This window comes from Pipistrellus hanaki (assembly GCF_964339955.1).
Source record: "Pipistrellus hanaki genome assembly, chromosome: 2".
Lineage (NCBI taxonomy): Eukaryota > Metazoa > Chordata > Mammalia > Chiroptera > Vespertilionidae > Pipistrellus > Pipistrellus hanaki.
Window position 1 is genome coordinate 113,555,176 of NC_140504.1, and position 18,521 is coordinate 113,573,696.

An 18,521-nucleotide genomic window follows, 5' to 3' on the forward strand; every position below is an offset into this window, starting at 1 on the left:
TGTCTGGCAACAGGCGAAACTTGAGGGCAGCTTTCTCTCAGAGATGCTTGCAGTGATTACTGAGGGACACTGAGACCCAGGGGCCTCATAGGGCAGGTCTGACGGGAAGCCAAGACTGTATGCTCAGCTCTGAGACTCTGCTCCATCCAAGCTGAGCACAGAGGATTCTGAAATTTTGTTAGTCTGGTCCCATAAGGCTGTCTCCAGCACAGAAGTTCTCCCAGTGTAGACACAGTTGATACTCAAAACCAATTGGCCTGAAGGTCAATTCCTCCCAGTGATACCAACAACAAACCAAGACTTAATACATCAAGGCTGTATTAACAGTCCACAAAGGCTGCACCAAGAGTATCCACCTCAGATAACCAGGGAGGCCAAGCCACTGGACCATACAGGACACCTAGCACACAAAGCTACCCTACAAAACTCAGTGAAGCAGTGAAATGAGGAGACAAGGAAACAGATCACAAGCAAAAGAAAGGGAGGAAAACAAATGACTGAGTTCAAAATCACGGTTATAAGGTTTTTCAAGAATTCCCTAGAAAAGGCCAATAAATTTAGTGAGACCCTCGAGGATATGAAAAGGGACCAACTAGAAATTAAACATACATAGACTAAAATAAATAGTATTATACAGAGACCCAACAGCAGACTAGATGATCCCAAGAATAAAGTCAAGAATTTGAAATACAAAAAAAAGCAAAAATCACTCAACCAGAAAAGAAAAAAGAATCCAAAAATTTGCAGATAGTGTAAGAAGCCTCTGGGAAAACTTCAAGTGCACCAACATCAGAATTATGGGGGTGCCAGAAGAAAAGAAAAAGAGCAAGATACTGAAAACCCATTTGAAGAATTAATGACTGAAAACTTCTCCCACCTTGTGAAAAAAAAATAGGCTTACAAGTCCAGGAAGTTCACAGAACCCCAAACAAGAGTAATCCAAGAGGACCACATCAACACACATCATAATTAAAATGCCAAGGGCAAAAGACAAAAAGAGAATCTTAAAAGCAGCAAGAGAAAAACAGTTAATTACCTACAAGGGAGCACCCATACAATTGTCAACTGATTTCTCAGCAGAAACTATGCAGGCCAGAAGGGAGTGGCAAGAAATATACAAAGTGATGAATAGCAAGAACCTACAACTCTACCCAGCAAAGTTATCATTCAGAATTGAAGGTCAGATAAAGAGCTTCACAGATAAGAAAAAGCTAAAGGAGTTCATCACCACCAAACCAGTATTATATGAAATGCTGAAAGGTATTCTTTAAGAAGAGGAAGAAGAAAAAAGTAAAGATAAAAATTATGAACAACAAATACATATCTATCAACAATATAAAAATCAAGTGAATTAAAAATCTGAGGAACATAATAAACTGGTGAATACAATAGAATCAGGGGCAGTGTAGTCGGAACTAGGGTCCGGTGCAGTCGGGAGCTTCTAATTCCCTCCCACTAGGGAAACCCAGCAGCAACCTAAATGGAGTGGACTAATAATTCTCAGGGGGAAAGGAATTTAGGGGGTGAGGGAAGAGCCTGGACAAAAATCGTACACCTATGGATGAGAACAGTGTGTGTGTGTATGTGTGTGTGTGTGTGTGTGTGTGTGTGTGTGTGTGTAGGTGGGGGGACGTAAGGGCCGAAGGTGGGGTGGATACTGGGTGTAGGGGAGCTATGGGGGAAAAGGAGAAACAATTGTAATAATCTGAACAATAAAGATTTATTAAATTTTAAAAAGAAAGAAAGAAAAGAAAGATGCAACCTAATCCCCAATATACTTGAACAAGTTTATTTCCTTAAAGATAACAGGAGTCAAAAACAATAGCTAAAGTTGATAGAAACCTAATTTCAAATCCTCCATAATTTTATAAAAGTTCCAAGGAATTGGTGTCAGGATTAATTAACCAAAAATTACAAACTTAGTCATACCTGTATGTTCTTTACATTGGTCTTACCTGTATGTTCATGTTTTTTTTTGTTTGTTTGTTTGTTTATACTTGAAATCTAGATATATATCACATTTTAGAATAATCTGTGTCTTTTTTTATTCTGACTGCAGCTTGATTTCTTTCTTTCAAATATTTATTTGAAAAGTAGGTTATCTTGATTTTTGGAGAGAAACGTAATATGAAATTACTTCAAAATGAGTATCCATGAATATTATTTACATCAGCCTGTGACTTTTGGAATATTAACTCTGACTTTCTAATAAGGAATTTGACATTTACAAAACCTATCAAAAACATAAATGAAAAACCTGCTTTAGTTCAGTGGCAAAAGTAATAAAAATATCACATAATTTATCCCAAGGAAACCTACAGGTGATGTCTTAAGGAAAGCTACACATCTGGGGGCTCAATAGGGCTCAATCACTTTTAAAAGCATGCTCAATTTTTAATTTTCAATTCTTTTATTGAGTTAAAAAAAAAAAAAAAGAAAACACAAACTAGCACAACAAATTGATCTAGAATTGGATGCTGGCTTTTGTTTGCTAAAAAATCACAGATGTCACATTTTCTTTATTGTGCTTAACAATGTTCTTCGTCTTCCTCCCACACACTGGAAAATGGATAGAATGCCAGGATATACAGGTGAATATTGTATTCTTCATTCCAGCAAGGAAACAGCCTCTTCCCCCTCCCTCTCTCTCTCTTTTTCTCTCTCTCTCTTTCTCTCTCTTATCATCCCAAAAGTTGCAAATGAGTTTCAGGTTTCAAGTATGGACACCTGTGTTTTCCCTAAGGGATGAGCAATATAAAGACAAGCATCATCAGGAGGGTTTGTGGGAATAACGTCAAGTAGCAAAGGTTTAAGAGAAGAAACTTTCACTTCCTAAGAGAGGCAAAATAAGACAGCTATACATATGATTGCTGCTGGCTGGGTCATGTGCTATTTTTCAGCCTATCCTTGTGGCTCCAGGACTGTGGCCAGTCAGATCAAGCTCTGATTGGCCAGGCTTGATCCACATGACATGGAAGGAGAAACAACAACGTCCATTTCAATTGTTCCTGTTAAAAATGACATGCAAATTCTAGATTTTTAAAAATAGGGGTCTTTTGGGACCCTTAATCTAAAAGAGAAAAATAGATAAAGTGTTAGTTGCAAACTATGTCAAGAAAGAATCCTCCATTTTTTCAAGAAAATTCAGCAAATAAAGGTAAATACTACCTGTAAGACCACCAAGTCCACCATGGACTCCAAGTTACCTAAACTGCACTGAAGTATAAAATTCTCTCTTCCCTGCCTTCACTGTGTGAGGTGCTCAGAAATTCTGCCTGATCCAAGCAGCACTGAGCAGTAGCTCAGGCAAACCATTCCGTCCGTCCTCACCTTTCATGGGAGCCTTATGAGGACTCGTCCCCCAGGCTGGAGCCGCAACTGGTTTGAGTCAACACAGCAGCAGGTATAGTTCCCTAGATCTTGCTGGGAACTTTCTGACAAAAAGGTCCAAAAAAGGGGAACCTCAACTCACTTGCTGTGAGTTCTATTTTACGTTTTTGCCCTTTTAATTCCTCTAGTTCATTGAAAATGACCATAAGGCCGTGGATTAGATGAGGCTTTTGCAAACAGAAGTGGATGTTTGTAACAAGCAGCCCGACTGTGTCCAGCACAAGTCTCTGTTCCTCCAGTGGGATCAGTAGGCTCCTGCGAGAGGTGCTGTTGTTCACACCTCCCGGCCCTCTTTTCCTGAAATTACATTTGATTTGCAGCACATTTTTCTGAATACTCTCAATTGTGAAAATGTGTACACTCTTGACTTTAAGAAAAGTGGCTGATTAGTAATTAAATGAGAAATATCATTGGGGGTTTAAAATGACCTGTGACTATAAAATATAGAATTACTTTTGTTGTCCTTAAAGTGGCTCTGGAGGTAAGGGTTCCTTGGAGCACGTGAAAGCGGTGAGGGGAAGAAGCCAGCCTGGTGGCCGTGTGAGAGGGGGCTCTGACTAGTTGTTACAGAGCTTGCTCTCTTCTCCATGCTCTTTAAACACCTCTCCACTTTAACCTCTGCTGAGCTTTTACTCTTTGCATTTTCATTTAATGAAAGTGTCCAAATCCCGAGGAATTGGAGAAGAATTTAAATCATTCCCGGCTCACATGTCCTCCACAGAAAGGGATATTTTATATTTGATTTAGCCAAAGAGGCATCGCTTTCTAACTGTGGTAAGAAAAAGGGATGGAAAACAAAGTCAAAACAATGTCCTGTTCCTCTGGGCTCCATCTTCCACTTGTTTTATTTCTCCTCCTTTCAGAGTGCGACCCACCTAACTAAATCTCAGGGTGTGAAGTCCTGCTGGTCCTGACTTGGCAATTTTTAATACAAGTGCCCCTTTATGGATAGTTTGTTAGGGATCTTCCGTTCCTCAGATGAACATACTAATCAGCTACTGAGGCTACTTGGGAAAATAATTCCAATGGCTCCTCGCCCTCTTCTAATTACCAAGTCCCAAGCTTCTGGAGTCTGTCCCAAAGTCTCTCATTTTCCCTTTCCCCTTTGTTTTTCGCTTGCTTCCATTAGTATCTGCACTGGAATCTGGCCACACTGTTTGAAGTTCTCTGTTGCTATGAGATGCTATTTTGCATCAAACCCAAGTGTGAACTAACACTAATTAAGGTCTTTATGTACCTTTGCAAATAGCCACTGTGGAGGAGGAATAGGGTTCTTTTCATTTGTTTTAACAGCGACCTGAAGGTCCAGAGGTGATCCGTCAAAATATAAGCAGGGAAGGAGCAATGTGGGGGTGGAGAGTAGGAGGAGCTTGTTAGTGTATTTGCCAGAGCACCAGGACCATTTTCTCCCAGGACAACATGAAATTAAAAATTTCTCCCTTGCCTGGGCAGGAAAATACCATTTTGGAATAAAAACAAATAATGAAGCTAAATGGAACCTCTAGTCATCTACCTTAAACCTCTATTTTCTGGGAGAGAAAACTGAGGCCTCAGAAAAATTGAAATTTTTAACCTAACTCAAAGAGTTTCTCAGAGGTCATCCTGGGATGAGGGCATAGTTAGTTCTTCTGATTCCCAGTCACTAAATTCTGGGCGCTGCCTCCCTGGAAATGGAATGTGTGTAGAATACCATGTAATCAATATCAGAACTATTGGCACACAATCAACACGGCATTTCCCCTGCCATTCTCCAGCTTCATCTCTCATAAACAAGTAGCTTAAGTGTATGAAAATAGGTTCTCTTTGAGTTCCTCCAAGAAACTTTTAGATCTCTGAAGACCCAACTGGATACCCTTCATAGTTTGTACCTGGGAGGGGCTCAATAAATTGTGAATAGGGAGATGAATAACACAAAGCAAATCCAGCTTTTCCACTAAGAACCTTATCGACTCTCCTGTCAGTGCCAGTTAACTTAGTTAACCAGCCACAGGTGAAAGCAAGTTCCACTATCTTTCACCTCTATTATTTTGATAAATTTGACTTATTTTTTTAAATTATTGAAATATTTAAAATAACCTAAAATTCAAAACAAAAACATTATCCACTCAAAGTGTCACTTTACCTCCAAAACTGAAAGACAATTTGAGTCCTCAACGAGAGGCAGTTCTTGAGGAAAGGCTAGCCTCTCGTGAACTCTACCCTGCATGACATTTCTGGGCTTTTCTCAAAATGACTAAGTCTTTTATTCCATCAGCCTCTAGCCTCAGTACTCAGAGTCTAGGAAGTGCTAATTTCTGTTTTCAGGGACTCATCTCACAAACACTGGAGAGCTCCACACTAACAAGGCTTACCTGACAGGCCTGGGGTCTGTGGGAGGCCCTCACGCTGTGTGAACTTGTCTGGAGGTTGTGGGCTGAGTGGAGGAAGAAGTTATTCTTTCTTTCTGACAACATACTTAAAATGCTAGACCAACACATGAAAAAGTGTTACGAAGTTAAAAAATGGTGCAAATATCTATAACAATGAAAGTGTAATATGCTAATTAGACAGGGTACTCTTCCGGACAAAGCCAGGACTGGGAGGGAAGCCTGGATCCTGAGTGCCAGGGGAAGGCTGGTGCCGTCAGCCAGGGGAAGAAGCCCTACTCTTGCATGAATTTCATGCCTTGGGCCTCTAGTGAATAATGAATTCAGAAAGGAAAAATAATAAAACAATCCTATTCACAATTGCATAAAAACAATAAAAATAAAATACTTGGAAATAAATTTAAACAAAGAGGTTAAAGACCTACATTCAGAAAATTATAAGACACTGAAGAAAGAAATTGAAAAAGATGAAAACAAGTGGAAGCATCTACCATGCTCATGGATAGAAAGAATTAACATAATTAAAATGTCCACACTTCCCAAAGCAGTTTATTAAGATATAAATTCCATATTTCACAGAACTAAAACAAATATTCCAAAATTTTATATGGACCACAAAAGACCCCGAATAGCAATAGCAATCTTAAAAAAGAAGAATAAAGTTGGAAGAATCACACTACCTGATATCAAACTATTCTATAAGGCCATAGTAATCAAAAGAGCATAGTACTGGTATAAAACAAACAGATAGGTCATTGAATCAGAAATATACCTGATAAATATGGTAAACTAATATTTGACAAAAGAGACAAGAACATACAATGGAGTAAGGATAGTCTATTTAATAAATGCTTTGGGAAAACTTGACAGATATGTGCAAAAAACAAACAAACAAAAAAACCACAAAACTAGACTACCTTTTTACACCATACATAAGAATAAACTGAAAATGTATTAAAGAATTAAATATAAGACTTGAAACCATAAAACTCCTAGAAGAAAACATAGGCAGTAAAATTTCAGACATTTCTCCTAGCAATGTTTTTTTCTGGGCAAGGGAAACAAAATAAGTAAATGGGACTACATTGCAGCAAAGTGATTTTGTACAGCAAAGGAAACCATAAACAAAATGAAAAAACAAATCCCTGAATGGGTAGACATGTTCACCAATGATACATCTGATCAGGATTAATATCCAAAATTTATAAAGTACTTAATATAACTCACCAATAAAATAAAATAAAATAAAATAAAATAAAATAAAATAAAATAAAATAAATTCAATTTAAAAAACGGGCAAAGAACCTAAATAGACACTTCTCCAAAAAGGACATACTGATGGCCAATAGTCACATGAAGAGATGCACACTGTCACTAATCAGAGAAATAAAAATTAAAGCCACAATGAAATATCACCTCACACCTGTCAGAATGGCTATATATATAAAAGCCTAAGTGACTGTTCAATTGTTAGACCATTGGATCTTTCAACTGGTAGGTATAATGTGCACTGACCACCAGGAGACAAATGCTCAATCCACAGGCATGGAAACATAGAACAGACTGATGAATCTCAGAGGGAAGGGGGAAAGAAAGAGGGCAGGAAGAGATTAACCAAAGATCTTATATGCATACTAGAGGCCCAGTGCACGGATTCTTGCACTAGTGGGGTCCCTTGGACTGGCCTGCAGGGATTGGACCAAATCTGGCAGACTGACATCCCCCTAAGAGTCTCAGACTGTGAGAAGGCACAGGCCAGGCTGAGGGACTCCACTGGTTCACAAATCCATGCACCTCTAGTCTATAATAATAAAAGCATAATATGCTAATTAGACTGGACAGCCAAATGACCTTCCGGATATCTTTCTGGACGTCCTTCCACTCAACCTTCCAGATGAAGCTGCGGCATCCGGGGTAAAGACAGAGACTGTTGGATCTATCAGGGAGGCAGAGGCAATTAGGGGTGATCAGGCAGGTAGGCAGGCGAGAGGTTAGGGGCAAACAGGCAGACAGGCAGAGGCAGTTAGGGGTTATCAGCCAGGCAGGCAAGTGGTTAGGAGCCAGCACTCTTGAATTGTGAAAGCAGGATCAGACCTAAACTGGCAGTTGGACATCCCCCAAGGGGTTCCAGAGTGTGTGAGGTTGCAAGCTGGGCTGAGGGACACCACCCCATCTCCCTCTCTGTGCACGAATTTTGTACACCAGGCTAAGGCTAATATGCAAAATGTTCCATTGGGATTTTGATTGAGACAAAGAGTTTGATTGCTGGCTATGACGTGCGCTGACCACCAAGAGTGTGGCATGTAATGAAGGAAGACCCTAGCTGACAGCTGGCAGCCAGGAAAGGGAGGCCCCTGCTGGCAGCCAGAAGGCCCTGATTGGCCCTGATTGCTGGCCAGGTCTAGGGACACTACCTGTGCATGAATTTCATGCACTGGTCCTCTAGTTATTATATAAATACACAGAGGTCCAACCACTGAATGTCAGGGAGATGATTCTGTAGAGAAGGTAATGTTTCTCCCAAAGAGATTGGGGGCTACTTGTGAGAGGGTGGACATTAGATTTTTCTTTGAGGCCAATGGGCACCAACTTGGGTTGAGTCTGAGCTCATGCTCTGGGCTTCTTACATCACCCTGGTCTTTGCAGGGCTCCTCCCATCTCTTGATCCCTTTGGCAGTTGCTTGTTTATTATGTTTGAAACATGTAGAAGTTATTGTAGATGGTGCTCGTAAGTGGAACGAAACATTTCCACTGCTTTTCTAACTGCTACTTATTTTAATAATAATAAAAAAAAAGCCACTGGATAAAATTCTCTGGTCCAGATCACTGAGGACAGGACTCGCTGCTCATTCAGCCCCATTCCTCCTCCCATGACTGCCTCTGACCAGGAAATGCCGATTTTCAGGGTGACTTCCTGTCTTCTGTACCTACAGGTGGAAATTATGGAATTAATCCAAACTGAGAACACTTCAAAACGTCACTTTATCAGCCAGTAATGGTTAGAGAGTTCAAAGTGGTCCTGATTTTCCATGGGTTACTGGGATTGTTTTCTCAACAAAAACAACGTTACTGTCATGGACACATTTTTGTTCCTGTGACACAGTGGGAAACTCCCAAAATGCAAAGGAAGGGGATCCTACACAGCCTGCCCACTTTAAGGCATAAGCTTTTGTGAATACTGAAATTATATAATCATGTGCATTTATCTGAGGAGAAGGTCCACATCTTTCATTAGCCTTTTTAAAACATTTTTTTTTATTGATTTCAGAGAGGAAGGGAAAAAGAGAAATATCAATGATGAGAGAGAATCATTGATTGGCTGCCTCCTGCATGCCCCACTCTGAGGACTGAGCCAACAACCTGGGCTTGTTCCCTGAGTGTAACCTCCTGGTTCATAGGTCGATGCTCAACCATTGAGCCACACCAGCTGGGCTGTAAATAATTAATTCTATGTATTAAGTGCTCCAGAAGCAGATACTCCCACTCCCTGGATATGTTAATAAAGATGGTGGTCTTACTGGTATCTAAAAAGTAAGATTCTGACTCATCCATAGCCCAGTCTTTGAACCTGAGCCAGACAAGTGCCCCAAAGCTGTAGGAACTGATAAGGAATTCACAGTCCAGTTAGCAGAGGACAATAATGTTGTCTGTTCTGAGAAAAATCTGTGTACATAGAAGGCTCCAGAGCTAGATAAGGGTTCAAAGAAATCACAGAACAGACTATGCTTGACTTACATCCAGACGGATCTTCAGGAGTTAGCTAGGTAACAGGGACCATGGGCAGAAGATTGGAGGCAGTGGGAGCAATGTCAGGAGCCTTCTCAGACTTAACTGTACACAGGTATTACCTGGAACTTGATACATTGTAGATTCTGAATCTGCAGATCTGGTGGGACCTGAGGATTAACATTTCCAAGAAGCTACTAGGTGATCCACTGTTGGCTGGCCCCAATTTAATTTATCTTTATTGTTGAAAGTTTTACAGATGTCCCCCTTTTCCCCCAATGATCCCCTCCTCTCCCAACCACCCCCTCCCCAGGCTATCACCACACTATTGTCTATGTCCACAACACCAACCCAATTTGAGGAGCAGAAGAGGTCTACTAGATGATTGGGGCCAACGAATAGCTCAGGGTGGCCGGGGCTCAAGAAGGGGCTCAGTGGCCAGGCCCGGAGCAGCAGCTGCCAGACTGGGAGCGGCCAGGCCTGGAGCAGTGGCTGCCAGGCTTGGAGCGGCCAGGCCCGGAACAGCCGGGTTGGGTGCGGCCAGGCCCGGAGCAGCAGCTGCCAGGCTGGGAGCGGCCAGGCCAGGAGCAGCCAGGTCTGGTGCGCCCAGGCCCAGAGCAGCAGCTTCCAGGCTGGGAGCGGCCAGGCCCGGAGCAGCTGGGTCGGGTGCGGCCAGGCCCGGAGCAGCAGCAGCAAGTCCAGAGCAACTAGGTAGGGAGCGGCAGTGACCAGACCTGGAGCAGCTGGTTGTGGAATGAAACAGAGCAACAGAGGCCAGGCCCGGAGCAGCCAGGCCCGGAATAGCTCGCTCCGTGCCTGCCCCTGCCCCAAGGCTGCTCTCAGACATGGTTGGAAACTTTTGCAGGAACTTGAGGGTCTGCTGAATCAAGTGATGAAGGCTTAGATCTGGATGTGTTGAGTTAGTATAGCGCTGGGGCGTTGATCTGTGAGTGCCTTGGGTGGGGCCTGGATGAGGCTGGTTGACCTATTTGGAAATGTCTTTTGTGTAAAGTGTATCATTGGGCATGTGGAGGTATTATTGATATGAGAAAATGCTAAGTAAGTGATTTACTATCTGAAAAGGAATTTACTATTGGGGAAAGAGAGGGAGGAAGAGACTGAACATAAACTGTGCACCTATGGATGAGGACAATGGGGGATGCGGAGGGGGCGGAGGGTGGGGTGGGAACCTGGTGGAGGGGGGAAGAAATGAGGAACCTTTGTAATAATATGAACAATAAAGATTGATTAAAAAAAAAAAAAAGAAGGGGTTCAGGGTGCCAGGAGAGCCCCTCTCTCTGAAGTATTTGAAACATACAGAAAAGTGCAAAGAAAACAATATAAACGTGTACTATCCAGATTTTACACATATTGACATGCCTGCTTCATGTTTATTAAACACGTGGTTGTAACTCTTCATGTTCCTCCCATTGCCCACCCCCACCCTCCCCTCAACAGGACCTCTCACCTGGGGTCTGTTCACTCCAACACATCTTTATATTTTCACATGTGTATGTGTAAATAATATGTCTCAGTTTTTTTTGTATTTTATATAAATAGCACTTCGCACAGTGTTCTGCAGCTAATGTATTTTCTCAATTCTATGTTTTCAAAATTTGTACTGGTTGGTATTTGGAGACATAGTGATAATCTGGTTATTACTTAATGGGAAAGGAGTGAGGGGGAGACCAATAATATAGGCATGTCATTTATACAGCTGTGCCAGACAGCCGCAGTCAACACTCTCCAAGTCTGTTCTCTGCTTATTAGTGGAGGACATAACTGGGCAAAGGCAGTTTAGATGTGGGCCCAGTAAGGTTTAAGTGACATAGGAAGGTGTTTTCTGTCAGTCACACCTGGAAACAAGTCAGTGGCCACTGCAAGAATTTGAAACCTAAATATTTAAACTCCTGGACAAAGGAGCCTCTTTCGCTTGCCTCTCCTACTTGCCTACATTCCTGGGACTCCTGTTACAGGGTGCACACTCCCCTACATTTGCCCATGTGATGCATGCCCATGTGGGACCCACACAATGGACTGAGGGACCTTAATTAGCCAGATGCTGCATTGGACCCAGCTGCTACATGGAATCGATGCTCTGGATTCTGGCTTTGCTTTTGGCTTGCAGAAGCCCCAGCTCCACCTTTTCCAGGAGTTGGTTAGGGGCCTAGGACTATACAACCCTAGGAATGTAATTCCATGCAAACAAAGTCTTTTACCACATCTCATCTTCCCAAGAATCCCACTCCCACGAGGGACAGGGAAATTTGGCTCACTCATTTCTCCGGAAACAATACATCTATTTTGAGCTGCTATTTTAGTAGTATTCCTATGAATTTACTATAGTTTATTCATCCATATCCTTATTAATGAAGTTTGGGTTGTTTCCTTTTATTCAGTCTTAAAAACAGTGATTTAGTTTGGAAAATGGCAGCAGAGTAGGTGGATCTTTTTCCCACCTCCTCCCAGAATGTCATTGCAATTAGAACTAAATTGGGGAACATTTACTCTGAAATACCAGCTGAAGTCTGGCTGAAGAGGAGACTTTTAACAAAGAAGGGCAGACACCACTTTGAGATTGGTCGGAAGAGAGGGGTGGTGAGAAGGGCTGGCCAAGGGTGAAGAGGGTTCCCCCAGACTGGAGAGCGGCCTGCACCCCAGGCAGGGCCCCCAGCTTGACAGCCATAGCCTGGAGAAGCTGCCCATGAAGCAACCAGTGGAGGGGCTTCTAGCAGCCAGGGCACTGAGCCACTGGAGACAAAGTCACTTTTTTTTTAAAGGCTGGCACATGGGATTCGTTCTCAGACACTAACCCTATGTTCTTTCTGATCCTTGTTTCTTAATAAATAGCTTAAAAGTTCATACCCCCAAAAGGTACTTAAGGGTGGCAAAACTTTAGTTCCCTTCAGTTTCCTCATGAAAAAAAGACTGAAGGCAATTTCTAACACAAGTGAGGGCAAGTCTCAAGAAAGAGCCGTCAGCGCTGGCCACTGTAGCTCAGGGTGGTTGGGCATCGTCCTGTGCACCAAGAGATCATCGGTTTGGTTCCCGGTCAGGGCATGTGCCCAGGTTGCCAACTTGATCCCCAGTCGAGGTGTGTGCAGGAGGCACATGGTCTTTCTCACATCAATGTTTCTCTCTCTCTCCTCTTTCTCTAAAATCCAATAAAAACTTTTTTATTGATTAAGGTGTTACAAATGTGTGGTCAATCTTCCATTGCCTCCCTCAACCTTCAATCCTGTTCTTACCCTCACCCTCACCCTCACCCTCTATTGCATCCATTGGTTATGCTTATATGCATGCATACAAGTCTCTTGGTTGATCTCTTCCCCTTACTCCTAAACCCCCACAAAACTTTTTTTTTTTTTTTAAGGAATCTTTAACCTTCCCTCCTTTCATGGCCAAGAGATTCAGACAGAAAATCCTGCTTTGGGAAGGAGACCTCAGGATGTCTCCCTAGCCCAATTTGAATTAAATATGGTAACTAGGGGGACTTTAAGCCAGGCGTGTTAGCTAGACACCCCCTGTGTCCCATTGTTTCTGAATTGCCTGGTAAGAATTTTCCTGCCACGTGTGTTCCACTCTTTCTCAACTACCTGTAAATTGCCCATTCTCACTTCTGAAATCTAAGACCCCTTCTCCTTTTTTCAAAATTGTCTTATGCCAACTGTTGCCTCACTATCTTTGGAATTTTCATGCTTATAAAAAATCCCCATGCACATACAGTAAAATTTTGATGTTTCACCTGTTAATTTCTGTTAATTTGATAATTAGCCCAGCTAAAAGACTTAGAAGGTGGGAGGAAAGATATAGTTTTTCTTAGCCTCACAAAACTTTACATGGGTACTTTGAGCCTGAAGCATTTGTGTACCGAACTAAATATTTGGATGGCAGAGTAAATATAGTGAGATTTCTTTTAGGTCACTTGTCTGTTGAGTACGTGGTTTACCTTCTTATTCTCACTGTGCCCCACTCTTGGGTCCTAGTGCTGCTCTTCTTCCCCTTCATTCGAGGCCATTGCTGTCCCCAATGGGATCAGCCAACCTTGTCACCGGCCTGAGCTCTGGGACCAGGTTCCTGACTTCTGCAGGCTCAGATACTTCCATCTGCACAGAGACCAACACTTTGGTAATTCTTGCTACCTACCAGACACTCTCAGCTCACACACCTCTTACCCTTTCTTATCACCCAACCTGGAAGCCCTTTTTTATCATCTATCACTTATCTTTTTATACTTAGGGTCCATGAGATTAGAGTAAGGTTCATGAATATATTGCTTTGATAATTGAACATAATAGATATGAATTTTACTTATAAATTGATTATGGGTTGTGCTTTGTAATCTATGTATTTGTAACATTATGCCCTTCTATTGGTTCAACCATAGCACAAAACTGTTGACTAATATGAAAATATTTCTCAGAAGAGCTGGAAACTTCCTCTCCGACCCAGCCTTCCAGCCCTTCCTCTATTGTTATTCCCAGTCCATCAGATAAGGAACAAGTATACTCACAACTCCCCACTGCACATGCCCTACACTTCCTTGCTGTAACCAAGTCGAACTCTCCTGAGGATAGCGGGCTACTCCTTTGCCAGTGACCCTCACCAGCGGCTGCTCTTTGTTATCCTCAGATCTCAGGATCAGGACTAGAAGTTGTGCCTTCTCAGTCACTTCTACTGCTTTGAGACTCCCATGTCTGGCTAGTCTGTATCCTCTCCCTCTGATATGCTGCATTGTGCCTCCTGGTCAGTCCCCTCATATGTGCTTTAATGACTTAAGCAATTGCTCATTGTCTTCACCACTCTATGCCCTACCACAATTCTGGTGACTTTAATGTTTATATGGCTGACTCAACTCTGCAATTCTGACTTCTCAGTTCTGTAACTTCCTCAACTTCAGTGACCTTTTTCTCCACTCCACATAACTCTTTCTCCCATGGCCACAACTGTATTAGTCAGCTTGGGCTGCTAGAACTATGTATATACATAGGGACTGTTTTCCTGTAACTTCATTTAACATTAATTAACCCTTAGCAACCCTAACTCCAGATTAGTCATATTTGGGGGTTAGAGCTTCAACATATGAATTTGGGGGGCCACAATTCAGTCCATAGCAATGTCCTGACCTCATTGTTATCATAAATGGCATCAATTCTGAGACTGATTATCCAAGCTTGAATACAACTTAGCTGCTTCCAGATCCCTCATTTAGGCACTCTGTGGTAGTCTGTTAGCAGACATGAGCAGAGCAAGGACGATGGGCCAGGGACAGAAGGTCACCAGGTAGAAAACCACAGGTGCCTACGAAAGGGCAAAACTGGGAAAACAAGGACCTAGCTCCCAAGGTAACATTTCCTCATCTAGCATATCCCTGGTCATGCGGTTTGGACCCCCTGACCTTTCATATCGCTGGTCATACAGTTTACACCCTCTGACCTTTCATATCTCTGGTCATGCAGTTCAGACCCCTCCCTGACCTTTCATCCACTGGCATATCCCTAGTCATGTGGCACACTGTCTTTGAGGAAGAACAAGGGGCTGAAGAGTGGCCTCGTTTGACTCCCAATCAGGCCCTTGCTAGACCTTGCCCTCAAGCATTAACCCCTAGGGATAACATCTAGTCATCAGTTGTGTTTCAGCTCCAGGCCCAGAAAAGCAGCAAAATCAGACAAGTGATGCCATAGCTGACGTCAGAACCAGCTTCATGAACTAATGACCCTCTGACCTGCTGCCCACCAATCAGCAGAGACCATGACCCTGAAAGGACACACCTGGAAAGTTGATGAATATTCTATTGGGATCCACTCCTGAGACCTACAAATAAATACTCTCAAAACAAAGGTCCTTGTGTAGCTCTCTCTATGGAGCACACCTGCACCTTTTCCCATCCCATTCTCCCAAGCATGTTTTCCTTACGTTTCTCTTTCTCCTAAGCTCCAAGGGCCCTTCTTTGGCCTTTGTAACTTGATTCCCGAGCCCATTTCTTCTATGGCTCACTCCTTCTACCTTTGTGACTTTCTAAATAAAACTTATTCTTATAGTGTGAGTCTTGGCTCTGAAATCTTTCGTAGCCAGAACTCAAATACTGAGGTTGCTGAACCAAGATCTGGTCTGACTCCACCAATCTAACATCTGGTGCTGTTTCATTGCCATTATACCTGTTTTCACTTGCACTGGGATTTTTAGTAGTTTAGCTTTTCTTTTCTTTTTTTAAAACAGTTTTTTTTAAAAATATATTTTATTGATTTTTCACAGAGAGGAAGAGAGAGGGATAGAGAGTCAGAAACATCGGTGAGAGAGAATCATCGATCAGCTGCCTCTTGCACACCCCCTACTGGGGATGTGCCCGCAACCAAGGTACATGCCCTTGACCGGAATCGAACCCAGGGACCTTTCAGTCCGCAGGCCGACGACGCTCTATCCACTGAGCCAAACCGGTCCTGGCTAAAACAGGTTTTTTTTTTTAAAAAAAAAAAATGTATATTTTATTGATTTTTTTACAGAGAGAAAGGGAGAGGGATAGAAAGCTAGAAACATCGATGAGAGAGAAACATCGACCAGCTGCCTTCTGCACATCCCCTCCTGGGGATGTGCCTGAAACCAATGTACATGCCCTTGACCAGAATCGAACCTGGGACCTTTCAGTCTGCAGACCGACACTCTATCCTCTGAGCCAAACTGGTTTCGGTTAGTTTAGCTTTTCTATGCATCTGCTTTTCTTTTCTTTTTTTCTTTGAATAAATCTTCATTGTTCAGATTATTACAGTTGTTTCTCCTTCCCCCCCGCCATAGCTCCCATCCACCCAGTTTCCACCCCACCCCATGCCCTTACCCCCTTCACCCCACTGTCCTTGTCCACAAGTGTAAGATTTTTGTCCAATCTTTTCCCAAATCCCCCACACCCCCCTTCACCCAAGAATTGTCAGTCCACTCCCTTCCTATGCCCCTGATTCTATTATACTCTCCAATTTATTCTGTTCATCAGATTTTTTTATTCATTTGATTTTTAGATTCACTTATTGATAGATATGTATTTGTTGTCATTTTGTTGTTCATAATTTTTATCTTTACCTTTTTCTTCCTCTTAGAGAATACCCTTCAGCATTTCATATAATACTGGTTTGGAGGTGATGAACTCCTTTAGTTTTTTCTTGTCTATGAAGCTATTTATCTGACCTTCAATTCTGAATGATAGCTTTGCTAGGTACTGTAATCTTATTATAGGTTCTTGCTATTCATCACTTTGAATATTTCTTGCCACTCCCTTCTGGCCTGCATAGTTTCTGTTGAAAAATCAGCTGACAGTCACATGGGTACTCCTTTGTAGGTAACTGTTTTTCTCTTGCTGCTTTTAAGATTCTCTCTTTGTTTTTTGCCCTTGACATTTTAATTATGATGTGTCTTGGTTGGTCCTTTTTGGATGCCTCTTGTTTGAGGTTCTCTGTGCTTCCTGAACTTGTAAGTCTATTTCTTTCACCAGGTAGGGGAAGCTTTCTGTCATTATTTCTTCAAATAGGTTTTCAATATCTTGCTCTCTCTCTTCTTCTGGCACCCCCATAATTCTGATGTTGGTATGCTTGAAGTTCTCCCTGAGGCTCCTTACACTATCTTCATATTTTTGGATTCTTTTTGCTTTTTGCCTTTCAGGTTGGGTGTTTTTTGCTTCTTCATATTTCAAATTCTTGATTTGATTCTTGGGATCCTCTAGTCTGCTGTTGGATCTCTGTATATTATTCTTTATTTAAGTCAGTGTATGCTTAATTTCTGATTGGTCCTTTTTCATATTCTTGAGTGCTGGGGTTCTTTTCCCAGCCTTACAAAGGGTTCATCATTTTGGATAAAGGGGCTATGTGTAGATGATTAGAGTTCAAAGACGAAAGGTAATTTTGAAAGGCATTGGGAGTCAGAGGAGCTTCAGCTAAATATTTCTCTGGAGAGCTGGAAACTTCCTAGCTGCTTCAGGGGTCTTCAAACTATGGCCCGCGGGCCACATGCGGCCCGCAAAGGAGTCTGATCCGGCCCGCCAGGTTTTTTGGGCAGTGAGCGCAGCCGAGGTGTTACAGTAGGAATTAGTAGTTCATATAGTCCGGCCCTCCAGCTCTCTGAGGGACTGTGATCTGGCCCCCACTTTAAAAAGTTTGAGGACCCCTGTAAGACTCTTTTGTCTAAGGACTCCATGCTATTTACTTAACACAATTTGTCCTAAGCAAGGTGGAGATAATACACTTCAAAGGGTGAGGTTTCAAAGGGTTTACAGAAGCATTGTCAGTTTGGGGAATAGTTTACAGCTGTTCAGGTGTTTGGCTAACAGGAGACAATAAAATGCTCTGAGCTGTCTGGAAGTTAACAATCCTATTCAGGTTTGGGGAAGTGCCCTTTAGCCATTCCAACAGGTAAACTACATATGTGGCTCCCCCTGGTTGAGCTGACCAAGCTTCACCAACTTTTTGGTGAAACTCTTGTAATTATGACATGCTGGAATTGGTTCCCAGCACTTGAGGGTCTCACTAAATTTCTGAGGTTTCTAGAAGATTCTTGAGTAACCTTATAATGGTGGTTTTGAACTCTATATTCAGTATTTTGCTTTCATCCATTTCTTTCGTTTGTGACTTGTTTCTTTGTCTCCACATTTTGGCTGCTTCCCTGTGTTTGTGTCTATGTTTTGGTAACTGCTAAGTCTCCTTGAGATGATAGTGACCTTGTGTGGTTGGTGTCCTATAGGGCCCAGTGGCTCAGCCTCCCCAGTCACCTGAGGTGGATGTTCTTGCTGCACTCCTTTGTGGGCTGTTTGCACAATCTTGGCGTAGTTAACCCTTGATTGCTGTTGGTATCACAGGGAGAAATTGACCTCCAGGCCAATTGGCTGTGAGGACCAGCTGTGTTCACACTGGAAGATCTGTTGGGCAGGAGACACCCTTATGGGGCAGGACTTGCTTCAGTGGGCCTTTGGTGCTCACTGAGTCTACCCCTTGAATGTATCACTTATGGATGTGAAGAGTAGTAATCCAGTATGGTCTCACTCTGACCACTGGGTACACT